At 32.7% G+C, this 11,882-nt stretch overlaps 1 non-coding gene across 1 annotated transcript; it reads left to right on the top strand.

The window, feature by feature from the left end:
* Positions 1 to 553: 553 nt before the first annotated feature.
* Positions 554 to 713, top strand: LOC126010286 (U1 spliceosomal RNA). The gene has a single exon (XR_007496378.1). It is a non-coding gene; the product is annotated as a U1 spliceosomal RNA (small nuclear RNA).
* Positions 714 to 11,882: the final 11,169 nt, after the last annotated feature.

The raw sequence follows: 11,882 nt of genomic DNA, 5'->3' as shown, positions 1-11,882 counted from the left end.
CATACTTTTATGTAGCATTTGTCTATGATTTTTTATTGTGTATTAGGATGGAAAAGAAAATATCAATTTTATTAGCAGTTGGGATTTTTTTATGTTCTTTTTTTATTATTGTTATTATTGAATATGTCCATCTTTTCTTAGTAAAGTTCAAGAAGTCAACAGAACATATTTTCTCACTGCTGCATTTGGCCTCATCAGACATTAAACTTTTATGATTTATTGTCTTTAATTCAAATGTTAGATTCATAGTCTTATTGAAAAAAAAACTTTTAATAATTAACAATTTCTGTTTTGATTTAACACAGAGTGGAAGGAATCAAAATCCTATGAAAGATCACCATAAACTTTGAGAAAATTTAAGATATACTTTCATATTTAAATGAGCCATCTGTGATAGCAAATTAATTTTGATTTTAAAACTGCAGAAGTTTCTACATAAAAGAACCTTTTAGGAGAAAAATATTTACAACTTTGTTGAACCTTATTATCTTTATCTATTCAAATGTTTCAGGATTTTCTACAATTAATCTTTAATATGTTTATATTAAAGATAATAGTTACCTGATAGGGGAGACACCATGATCATGAAGGTGGTTCTAGGGGCGAGGCTCATCCATTGCATTCCGGATGTGTTGACCCCTGTGATTTTTCCAAATGTGGGAAACTTGACTGCATAATTTGTGGTCAGGGGACTGCATTTGAGCTCTCCCTTGAGAAAAAAGGATATACTAAGGATATATAAGTATATATTAACATATCCTTAATATAATTATAACCAACAACTAAAAGAAAAATTGAAATGAATAATCCTTTAGATTTTTAATATCATACAAAGATAGGAAGTAATTAGTTTCTGCACAATGAAAAAATAGATTTCTCTGCCATGTTTGAAAAATATTTTCCAATGGCCTCCTTTTTCTTTGTGCTATTTGCATAAGTAATTTGATGTGGTATATTTGATGCCACTAAACAAAATGGTTCTTTGTCAAGAAGTTTCTTTCTGTGATCATACAAAGGTTATATTTTTTCCTTTGCTCATGAAAAGTTGTCATTAATGATATGCCCATTCTTACTAAAAAGAAAAAATGTTTAATTTTCTATATTTTTCTCAATTTGTTGGAAGAATCCTAATCAATTTAGCATGACTGCAAATCACTCAACCAGAAGACTGATACTCTGAGTATCCCTGGTGAGTACATGGTGAGTGCAACTTTTTTCTATGGGAAACAACATGTAGCATGACCATAGAGCCTCTGCTCTTTTAGTGTTTATGTTTATTGTAAATACCAAAATATTACCAAGTATGTTTTCTGCAAATATTTTCTCTCAGTCTGTGAATGTATATTTGTTCTCAACATTGTCTTTCACACAGAGCAAACCTTTAGTTTTAAAAAGTGTTTTATTTTATTCCACAATGTTTGTGTTGATATATTTTTAGTCTACATACAAATTCTGTACAGTTTTTTAATATTTTGTTATACTTACAGCTATCATTTTTTTAACTTTTTGATTTGGGGACATACTGGTGTTTTATTCCAAACTCTCTCCTTAGAGATGACACCTGGAGGTGCTCAGAGAACCATATGGAATGCCTGTCACATATGTGCAAGGAAAATACACTATCTGAGGCCTGCGAGGTGGCACTAGAGGTAAGCTGTCTGCCTTGCAAGTGCTAGCCAAGGAAGGACCACGATTCAATCCCCCGACGTCCCATATGGTCCCCCCAAGCCAGGGGCAATTTCTGAGCACTTAGCCAGGAGTAACCCCTGAGCATCAAATGGGTATGGCCCAAAAAAAAAAAAGAAAAAGAAAATACACTATAGTACTGTCCCTCTCTCTCTCTCTCTCTCTCTCTCTCTCTCTCTCTCTCTCTCTCTCTCTTTCTCTCTCTCTCCTCTCTCTTCTGTCTCTCTCTCTTGGTGTGTGCTACTTTTTTTTATCTTGTTGCTATTATTTGTATTTCAATTTTTATTTGTTAATAACTAGTAAGTAGGAAACTATTACTCTATTTATGATTGCTTTAAACCAGTGAAGATGGAGGAAGGTTATTTTTACTATCTTGATGAATCTAATAATTATGCTTAAAATGTACCTAATGAATAGTTAAAATACGATTTACTGCCTTAAAGATCCACTGGCTAATGTGGATACTGTATAATGTTGGAGACTGAAAAGTTCAAAAGTTGTCCTTAAAAGTTGGTGAACCATTTGGTAAGGCCTACAATAACATGAAAGGTAGATCATCTTCCCAATGCACTTGTAGCTCTAGGAGAATATATTGGAAAGCAAATGTTGGTTATGTGTTTTAGTTACCATTGGATTGTTTGGCAACAAGTTATAAGCAACAAATGAACTCAGTTAAGAAGTAGTCAGTTTCCAAAGCAAAAGGAAAGTAAATAGAATGAGTCTTAAAATCAGCTTTTATCCCAAACAATAAAAGACAAGATTGAAAAAGTTGTGGATCAAAACCCAAAAAGATCTTTCGATTTATTAAAATACTTTTGGGCAAGAAAAAACTTAGTGATAAAAATTCTTAGAGAAAATAAGACAGAATATCACTTAATCCTGGGACTTTCAAAATCTTTGACACTGAAGAAGAGAGGGGAGCAATGAAAAGTAAGCAAAAAAGCTAAAATTCTGTAGGCTTTCTCAACAAATAGTTTAGCTATTGGTTCTGAAAGTAGAATAACACAGATAAATAATTATTTGAGTTTCTGAGGAATTTGCTTCTCTTCTGTGCTTTAAATGATCTCCAGGCACCCAGCTATAAAGAGACAGCAGGCATGTGATCACATATCCCCCAAAGTTCATTTAACTGTAGTCAAGAAACATATTGAAAAGAAAATATTCTCCAAGAGGCTAGAATTAGTGATTTGAAAAATAAAGAACAAAAGTATTCATGCCATATTCCACTTACCAGGATAAGAAACTTTACAATATCTTATAAGAACTTCAAATTTGCTGATCAGCAGAAAGTCTTGAAATCTCCCCTTTGTGAATGCAAGTGATTTTTTGTCTTATTTTATGTACATTGAAAATTGTACTGTATCTGTTTAGGAAGGTGGTGCATTTTAGCTAGTTTTAGCTCACTCATTTCCAATTTAAGAGAAATTACATTAAGAATAGATGTGTAAGTTTCTCCCAATTGTTCTTCAACTCTGAGTTAAAAGCTGAATTAAATGCAAATGTCAATCAAGAATAGAGAGTGATGCTCAAGGGTTACTCCTGGCTATGCACTCAGAAATTGCTGCTGGTTTGGGGAACCATATGGGATGCTGGGGATCATTTGCATGCAAGGCAAACATCCTACCACTGCACTATTGCTTTGCTCCATATTGAGAATAATCTTGTGGATAGGCTACGGCAGTGCTTCTCAATTATTTTCTGTCATGCCCCCCTAGGAAGAAGAAAACATTTTTTGCAACCCCCCCGCATGACTGTAAACAGTATCTTTATTAAAAAAGCTTTAACCTGCAAAACAAAAATATATAAAATATTTGAGCTGATTTAAAAAAAAATAGAGAGGTGTGTGTGTAAGATTCTGTTTGTCATTATTTCCTGCTTTTTCAAAGTGGTTTCTAAAGATACTGTGATAATTATCCTTTGTTGTTAGGGAAATAACTATACAAACTAGTATGACAATGTTAATGAATAAGAGAAGTAGAATGCCTGTCTTAAATACAGACAGAGGTGGGAGAGGAGGAGGAGATTCGAGGTGGGAAGATTGCACTGGTGAAGGGGGTGTTTTGTTTATGACTGAAATCCAACTACAATCATGCTTGTAATTATGATGCTTAAATAAAGATTTTTTACAAAAAAAGAAAGAAAGAAAGAGAAAAAGAAAGAGAAAAAGAAAGAAAGAAGAAAGAAAGGAAGAAAGAAGAAAGACAGAAAGAAAGAAAGAAAGAAAGAAAGAAAGAAAGAAAGAAAGAAAGAAAGAAAGAAAGAAAGAAAGAAAGAAAGAGAAAGAAAGAAAGAAAGAAAGAAGAAAGAAAGAAAAAGAAAGAAAGAAAGAAAGAAAGAAGAAAGAAAGAAAGAAAGAAAGGAAGGAAAAAAGTAAGGAAGGAAGGAAGAAAGAAAGTGAAAGAATGAAAGAGGAAAAGGAAGGAAGGAAAAAAGTAAGGAAGAAAGAAAGAAGTGAAAGAATAAAATAGAATGAAAGAAGGAAGAAAGGAAGGAAGGATGGAAGAAAGAGAATGAAAGAAGAAAGAAAAGGAAGGAAGACAGAAAGGATGAAAGAAAGTGAAAGAATAAAAGAATGAAAGAAGTAAGAAAGGAAGGAAAAGGAAGAAAGTGAAAGTAAGATGAGTGAATGAAAGGCAGAAGGAAGAAAGAAAGAAAAAGAAAAAGAAAGAAGGAAGTGAAAGAATGAAAGAGAATAAAAAAGAGAAAAAGGAAGGAAATGAAAGAATGAAAGAAGAGTAAAAAAGAAAGAAAAAAGAAAAGAAAAAGAAAATTATCTTTTGCTGATCCAAATTTTACCAGTGTCAGATTAAATCTTTATTTCAAGGGTCATGTCAAAATAGTTTTGTTTCCTTTAAGGTCATCGTTTTAGTTGCTTTGTTTCATTGCCTTCTAAAATGATATAATTACAATGAGCACATAAAAAGAAAAAATATACCTTGATATAGACAACATTATGAAGTCTGTGTTTTCATCAATGCTACCATCATTTCTGTTGCAATTCAGTCTAATCTCTCTACCCAGTAAACCATACTCTCCAATATATAGTTGTATAGAAGTTATAGCACAATAATTTTGAGCAATATGTAATACTAAGCCATTTCAAGATTGTTAGAATGGACCATATATAATAAAAATAGGTTTATAATATTATACCAGAACTAATACTCATACCTTCTCTTAATTCATTTGATTTCCTTTTTTCTTCCTATCTTCCTAATTTTCCACTTCACCTTCTCCTCTTACTATGCCTTTCAAAATTTCAAGCTAAATTTCAAGCTAAAATTGAAACATATCCTCAGTCTAGAGACATATATATGTATATATTTTGACTGTGGTTTACAAGGTGTTCTGATGGGATTTCATAAAAAACACTCTAGCACATTTCTGATGCACCTCTTTCTCCTCCTCCCAGATGAATTCTTCACACCAGCATTAATACTGCCTTTCCCCATCTATCCCCCAGCCCTCACAAGTGGCAGCTTTCCTACTGAATACCAGCTCTCAAGTTCTTTGTTTCCATTGTCTTTGAGTATTCATTATTCCACCATTTTGTTTCTTTATATTCTGTATATTCTGTCATTCTCTTCACTCTAATTTCACTAAGACTCTTCAAGTCCCTTCATTTAGCAGCAAATTTCATGACTTCATATTTTTACATGAGCAAGTTTTATTTCATTCTGTATATGAACTATATACACTATATGCACTTTATATATGAACTATATAACTTCTTTATATCTATTCTTGGACACTTGAGAATTGTTCTCTGATTTTGGCTATTGTAGATAGTGCCACAAGGATTATAAGGGAGCAAATGTCTTTTCTCCATTTTACTTTAGGACTCTGGAGTATATTCCAAGTAGTGGATTTGCTTAGTCAAATAGAAGCTTAATTCCTAGATTTATTTTTAAGGAATGTCCATATTGTTTTTTAGCAAGAACACGGGAATCAATGTTCCCTTTAGTGTTGAATGAAAGTCCCAGTGTAAGATTTTTACAGCAAGTCAATCTCTCCCGAAGGTATCCAAAAACAAACTACCGCCCACAGACCACATGCAGCCCATCAATAACATATCTATATCTGGCCCTCCACTACTCCCTGTCCTGCCTAGCAGATGACTCATCTTGGGCCCATAGTGCTCATGTGTGGTACGTGCGCTGCACTCTCCGACTCCCCTTCTCTCTGTCTCTTGATTTCTCCTCTCAATCTCTATCAGGGGTCCTCAACCTACAGCCCACCAGAGCAGGCCCATAAATCTCATTGTAATACTGATGAGTTTGTTGATTTAACTTTACTTGTTCTTAATTTTAAATGCTGTACTTGTTCTCATCTTTAATTAAAAATAAGATATTTTAATATTTTACTTCAAATTAAGATATTCAGTCTGCATAGGAATTTGTTCATAATTTTTTTTTTTAGCACTATAGTTTGGCCATCCAATTGTCTCAGGGACAGTGAACTGTCTTTTGTTTAAAAGGTTTGAAGATCACTGGCGTGTTTTGTTTCTCTCAGGTCAGGAATGTGTTTCCAGGATCAGTTCATTGACTGAAGTTTTATTTCCATGACTGAGATGAGACACAGCTGAACAACTAACTATCCCCTCCAGGCTCCTGGCAAAGATATTACTGCCATGGCTGTTCTTGTCTCCACCTCAGTCTGCTGCCCTTGGTGAAACAGTCTGGAAAGACAAAAGTATTGAGATAATTTGACATTAAGCTTAGAAGAGAGCCAAAGCACACTTTATTTAAAATAGACAGTCACTTTCACCCAGTCTCCATCTCCCTTAAATGTTCCAGTCCTGTTAGTTCATGAACAACGTTTTCCTGGGGAAAATTACCAGTTATTTAATTATGCTATTTTCCCTTCTTACTTTGAACTAAATTATCTTTCTCTCATTGAAAATATTTCAGAGCTGTCTCTCAGAAAAAGTTAACTCATTCATTTAAATTTTCCCTTTCCTTATGGAAAAATTAAGTTTCTGAGGTTAGCTGACATGGTTAGAAAGGGACTCGTATGAAGAGGAAACTGTTGAAGGAAAAGTGGTGGGAAGATACTTGATTGCATATTAACTCAAAGTACATCTCAAATTATACCTGCCATTAGTTGCACCAATTTATTTTCATATTTGTTAGTATAGCTGCTGGGACTATTTTCTTCTTTTTATTTTTTTATTATGATTTTTTTGCTATCAGGACTGAGAGATAGCAATGCGTGTAGGGCATTTGCCTTGAATATGGCCAAACTGTGTTCAATTCATGGCATCCCATATGGTCCCCGTGCCTTCCAGGAGTGATTTCTGGGCACAGAGGTAGCAGTAACCCCTGAACGCTGCCAGGTATGGCCCAAAAATAACAACAAAAAAGAATTTTTCGCTATAACTTATTTTACTTACATAGAAAGTAGTATATGGGAAAGTGTATGTATGCTCATAATATATTTTAAGATGAATATGTAAAGCAATGCATAAAGTAAAAGATTAACCTAATTCAGTAAAACCTTTTGTTGCTATCTCTACCAATTAAACTTAATACTAAAAGACATGTGAATTAAACAATTTACAGTGACACTAAAAAAATAAAATAAAATAAAAGACATAAGAATCTTAACTGATTTCAAATACCAGAGAGGCTTTATAGAAAAATATCAATGAGCTAATTGGAACATATGCATGCATTTGATCCCTTTCCTGGGGTTGGAACCTAGTCACATTGTCCCTCAGCATTACTCAGACCAATTGCTGAGCATAAAACCAGAAGCCCTCAGATACATCATTTTAACACACACACACACACACACACACACACACACACACACACACACACACACATCAAAAAAGCCAAATCAAATGAAAACAAAAAAGTATGCAGAAATTTTCATCCTCCATAAAATGGCATTATAAAATCTAATGACAACATCTAATTAATTTTGACCAATATATTTTCTTTAAGTTCCAAATTTTAGGTCATACTTTACTGGAAAAATAATTATTTGAGATACAAAACTTATGAAAAAATTTTTTTCTTTAGATATTTGTATAAACATCGACTCATATAAAATATATTCAAACAATATAAAAGATAAACTAAATGTGTCCAGTATTTTACTTGTAGCTTACATGTTTCTATAGCTGGAGATTTTATGTATATAAATATATATCAAAATAAAATATTTGAAAAATTAAAGTTCTAGATGTCTAGCAAACCCTGGTAGTACATACCATGTTTTAGATTTCATGTAAATACTTCTGTTTTATCTGGTAAGTATTAATTGAGAGATAAGAGTTCCTATGTTGCGCATTAAGAGCAGTAGCCATGACTCAGAAAAAAACATTAAGTTAATACATTTCCATTCTTAATGTGGTTATAAATACAAAACAAACAAAATAACCTGACTCATCACAGATGATCATGAAGATTTGGAAAGGACCATAACGTTTATTTTCCTCTTTCTAAGATTTTTCAAATCTCTCAAACATATATACATTGTTCTAAAATAAAACACATAGATTCAAATTTTTAGGATACTTTTAGATTATAAACACCTTCTAAGGAAAAATTATCATGGCTTCTCTAAGTAGTTAAGGAACTAAAATAGTAGAAATAATATAATTATTATTAGTCTGTGCCAATTGAAGTATCTATTTATTGAAATAAATCACAATTCACACAGTTGCTATTTCTGTCCACTTGGAAGATTCACTTTCATTAAAATCCAAGCTTCTTTTCCCATCTTCATAAGAACACCTGTTGTCAATACTCATCAAAACTAGTAAATAAGGACATTAGTTATGAACCTTCTATTATTTATTAAACGAAGAATTTTAAGTGGTCTTGAATTTTTTCCTCTTTTTCTTATCTCAGAAAATTTAATTTAAGGTAACTAGTTTAACCTCATAAGACACTGTGTGAATATAAATATAAATATAATCACTGTAATATAAATTGAGGAAAACATCCTTTACATTTATTTACAAAGTATAAAAGTCAAAGACATATTATCATCTGACTTCTGCTTTAAAATTATAAATTCAGAGGCTTAAGACAATTATTTACTATTAGCTTACAATACTGGAAATCAGGAGTTCAAAATTGAATGTCACAGACTAAACTCAAGAAAGACATTTATGATTGCATCATTTTAGGAAAGTCTAGAGGAGAATCTGTTCCTTTACCCTTTATACCTTTAAAATATGTCTTGTGTTACTTGCACCCTTCTTTTACATATTCAAAGCTACTGAAATCTTGAACAAATCTTTTTCAGAACCTAAGGTATCAAGCTTGTGCTACCATTTTTTACTTTGACATATAGTTAAGAACTCTTGTAATTGCTTTACCTTGGGCCCACAAAGAAAACCCAAGGTAATTTTTGCCTCTGAGATTCTTGTTACTGTTGGGAATCTGGTGATATTTGGTTAGTGTGAGACAGGACCACATCTGTAGATGTTCAGAGGATACATTGTTCTAGGGTTTAAGCTTAGGACCTAAGCTTAGGCCTGTGGATACCAGTTGAGTTATATCCTTAGTCTTAGTTTCCTTATTTAAGTAACTGAAGAGCAACCTAAATTCCATTGATTTATTTAAATCCTTTTGTTATGAAACCAAACATATTGATAGATTCTAGGAATTAGCTAGGAGTTAGATTCTAGAAGACATATTCTAGATTTTGACATTTTCCATAGGCCACTTCATTGCCTGTCATGGAATTATTCTTAACACATTTGTGAATCTTGTATCTTAAGGAGGTGATTTTCAATATGAAACATGTGGCTATTAACATGTTTCCATGAACTTTTTCAGCAACTAAAACCATCTGCTTCTTTTCCTAAGGCCACATTTTCATTATGTCCAGAATTTTGTAAATTCAAAAACATTTATTTTTTCCTTAAATGAGTTATTTTTTAAGAATACATTCAAAAATCCAAATAAATTTAATGCTATGTAAGAGTAGATTATGAAATTTTCATATTTTAAAATGTCATGAGGCTAGGAAAAAGTTTCTATAGTAAGTGACTCCTTAAAAATTAACCATTAATTTATATAAAAACCCAAATTTATAGTTTTTTTATTTATAACTTCTTCTTAATGCTATGATATATGAAAAAAGAACATAGTTCAATAAATACATACAACCCTGTTTTCTAAATATGGAAAACATATAAGTAATTGTGTTTTTGTAGCTAATGTGTTCTATAAAGGTGTTGGCTCTACTCTAGCACAACAAATTGTGAAGCAAAATTGAACAAAATGTATCACCAACTTCCTCTTGACATTGAGGAACAAGGGAGTTTAGAGTGGTCAGTAATTTATCTAACATCATTCATATAAAATGCTTGGCACAGTTAACCTTTGAACCTAGAATTTCAAAACCCATTGGTCAAGATTGTTGACCAACCAAGTAATTGAGGAAAACCTAATAGAAAATTCTCTACTAAAATATAAGCAAAAATAAAAATCTTCTCCCCATTAAAGTCTGTGATCATAAACTAAATTGATGTATGTTTAAGTTTAAAATTTTAAATGTTAAATTTTAAAAAGTTAAAAATTTAAAATGTTTAAAATGCATTTATGTAAGGGGATGTCAGCTTTATGTTATAAGTTCAGATGTTGATACTATTTTTAGATTTTATTATTACATGACTTTCTGTGAATCACTGTGTTTTCATGGATATATGTTTGTATATGCTGAGAATCAGTGTATGCTGGAATAAAAACATTGTCAAATGTTTTAACTCTGATCTAACACAGAAATAAGATTTATGTTTCATCTCTTAAAACTATAGTAATGTAAAAATAGCTATGCAAAACAACTATTTTTTAATATCTTTATTTAAACATCTTGATTACAAACATGATTCTGGTTGGATTTCAGTCGTGTAAAGAATACCCCCCTTCACCAGTGCAACATTCCCATCAACAATGTCCCAAATCTTCCTCCTTCCCACCCCAACCCCGCCTGTGTTCTAGACAGGTTTTCTACGTCCCTCCTTCATTCACATTGTTAGGATAGTTCTTAATGTAGTTATTTCTCTAACTGCACTCACCACTCTTTGTGGTAAGCTTTATGTAGTGGGTTGGAACTTCTAGTCCTCCTCTTTTTTGTTTCTGAAAATTATTGCAAGAATGTCTTTTATTTTTCTTAAAACCCATAGATAAGTGAGACTATTCTGCATCTATCTCTCTCCCTTTGACTTATTTTACTCCGTATAATAGATTTCATGTACATCTACGTATAGGAAAATTTCATGACTTCATCTCTCGTGACTGCTGCATAATATTTCATTGTGTATATGTACCACAGTTTCTTTAGCCATTCAACTGTTGAAGGGCATCTTGATTGTTTCCAGTGCTATTGTAAATAGCACTGCAATGAATATAGGTGTGAGGAAGGGATTTTTGTATTGTATTTTTGTGTTTGTAGAGTATATCCCTAGGAGTGGTATAGCTGGATCATACGGTAGCTCAATTTCCAGTTTTTGGAGGAATCTCCATATTGATTTCCATAAAGGTTGGAATAGATGGCATTTCCATCAGCAGTGGTTAAGTGTTTCTTTCTCTCCACATCCCGCAGCACTGCTTGTTCTCATTCTTTGTAATGTGCGCCAATCTCTGTGGTATGAGATGGTACTTCATTGTTGTTTTGATTTACATCTCCCTGATGATAAGTGATGTGGAGCATTTTTTCATGTGCCTTTTGGCCATTTGTATTTCTTCTTTGTCATAGTCTCTGTTCATATCTTCTCCCCATTTTTTGATGGGATTAGATGTTTTTTCTTGTAAAGTTCTGTCAGTGCCTTGTATATTTTGGATATTAGTCCCTTATCTGATGGGTATTGAGTGAATAATTTCTCCCATTCAGTGGATGGCTCTTGTATCCAGGGCACTGTTTCCTTTGAGGTGCAGAAGCTTCTGAGCTGTATTTCCATTTGTTTATCTCTTCTTCCACTTGTTTGGAGAGTGCAGTCTCCTCGTTGAAGATGACATTAGTCTCAACGTCATGGAGTGTTTTACCTACATGTTGTTCTATATACCTTATGGTATCCGGTCTTATATCAAGGTCTCTAATCTATTTGAATTTTACCTTCGTACATATTGTTAGCTGGGGGGTTGAAGTTCACTTTTTTGCAAGTGGCTAGCCAGTTGTGCCAATACCAGTTCTTGAAGAGGTTTTCCCTGATCCATTTAGGATTTCTTGCTCCT

Source organism: Suncus etruscus, chromosome 5, assembly GCF_024139225.1.
Source record: "Suncus etruscus isolate mSunEtr1 chromosome 5, mSunEtr1.pri.cur, whole genome shotgun sequence".
Classification (NCBI taxonomy): Eukaryota; Metazoa; Chordata; class Mammalia; order Eulipotyphla; family Soricidae; genus Suncus; species Suncus etruscus.
This window is presented reverse-complemented; position numbering and strand designations above follow the sequence as displayed.